A 1952-nucleotide genomic window follows, 5' to 3' on the forward strand; every position below is an offset into this window, starting at 1 on the left:
TAGCCTCAGACTTGTGATCCTCCTGTTGCCTTGGGCTTCTCAGTAGCTGAGATAATGGGCATGTTCTGCACATGGTTTAAATTCTGGTTTTGGTTTTTATCTTTGGAGATGAGGTTTATGTAGCCCAGGCTGGCCTCCAACTCTTCAGACTCAAGCCATTCTTGCTCTCAGCCTCCCTAGTAGCTGGAACTGTAGATATGTACCACCATGCCCAGCTTGTTACTTTTTCAAGAAAAACTAAAATGACCAGGCTAACTATATCCCCACATACACCATTTTCATTTGACTAGGGAAGCCTGCTGGATCTTTTGATTAAAGTCTGCATTAGCCTGGCCCAAAATAGGGATGTTAGACCAGAGTTACAAGGTTAGATGTTGTCTCAACAAAAGCTCAATAGCAACCTTTCTTAAAAGGCTTATGTAGTGACTGCAAAGCACCAAGTAGCCCCTCCATACTGTGAAAGATCTGAGTACTGCAGGAGTGGCTGAGTTTTCAACTAAGTTTGATTTTTCTCTTTTCCTCTTGGGATTCTATATTGTTTCCAGTAGACTACACCAACCTTTGTGCAGTAGTCTCTGAATGGAAACTGAAAGCATTCCATCAAATGTATAATTGATATCAATAGCACACTTTGATACAAAAGCCATAAACCAGCAATACATTAATCAGTTTGGAGACTCTAGGCACAAGTCATTTTAATTTTAATTTCCCTTCCTATTACAAACTGATCAAGTTTAGAAAATCTATCATTGAATTGAGGTGTTTCTCCAGCATGGGAACCCAAATCAAGAAACTGACAATAGGTATGCTGGAGGCCCCAGCCAGGTATGGGGGCACATCAAGGGATAGGAGGGCTAGCCTGCAGGGGATGGTTGTGCTAATGGGAAGGCCAGTGCTGCCTCTTCCTGTTTTGTACCTGAAACAAAGGCCTCAGAGGCTCCTTTTGTTTTTTGCTCTCCTGCATGACACACTGAGCATCTGCCCTATAGTTGTTGGCATTTTTTAAAAAAATCTCTCCAATGCACAGGGCTTCCTACCCCCATGAGATCAAGTAATATGGTGACTTGAACATTTATATTTGACAGACAGAGCTATAAAAGGAGTGAAGTCTCCACCCCCACCCCCCCCAAAAAAAAACAATAGAAAGAGGGATCAGAGATACAAAGGAAGAGAAATAATTTTGTCAGTAGGCAAGGCCCTGTATTACCTGCTTGGACTCAACTGTCTGATGTTTTTGGTCCAGAGCTCTAAATCCTTATTGAGGCAAACATTTACTTCACTTTGGGTAACACTTTACGTATTAGCACAGGCCTTTCAGCTGGGCCCTTGGGCTTGTCACTATCAGAACATTCTTTCCACCTCCTGCCCAGAAGCTGGGGAAGAAGGCTGAACAACCTAAGTACTATTTGGGGAATGTTTCAGTCCTACCTCTTTCTGCTTAGCCTCAAGAGAGTAATTGGACAATGCGGGGGTGGGGGTGGGGTGGGGGGGTTCTTACTGCTCCCTTCACTTGACAGCATATGCTACCAGATCCCAAAAATCCTTATATCCCCTAACCTGGCCCAAGAAGACACTTGTCCTTTCTCCTTTTGAAAACCACATGTTCTGATTCCATTTTGTGGGGGAATGGGGAAGTGTGCCAGGAATTCAACTCAGGGCACTTGACTACTGAGCCACATCCCCAGCCCCATTTTGTTTTTTATTTAAAGACAGGGTCTCACTGAGTTGCTTAGTGCCTTGCTAAGGTGGGTTGGCTTTGAACTTGCGATCCTCCTGCCTCAGCCTCCCAAGCAACTGGGATTACAGGCATGTGCCACTAACCAGCCAGATACCACTCTTGTTAATAAAACTTTCAGAGGTTATAAAGGGTCTAGAATTTTATCCTACTTGCAAGCTAGTAAGTTAGACTGCTATTCTTTCATGATATTAGCAGAAGACAAGAGACTCCTGGA

Source organism: Spermophilus citellus, assembly GCF_964194105.1.
Source record: "Spermophilus citellus genome assembly, chromosome: 2".
NCBI lineage: Eukaryota > Metazoa > Chordata > Mammalia > Rodentia > Sciuridae > Spermophilus > Spermophilus citellus.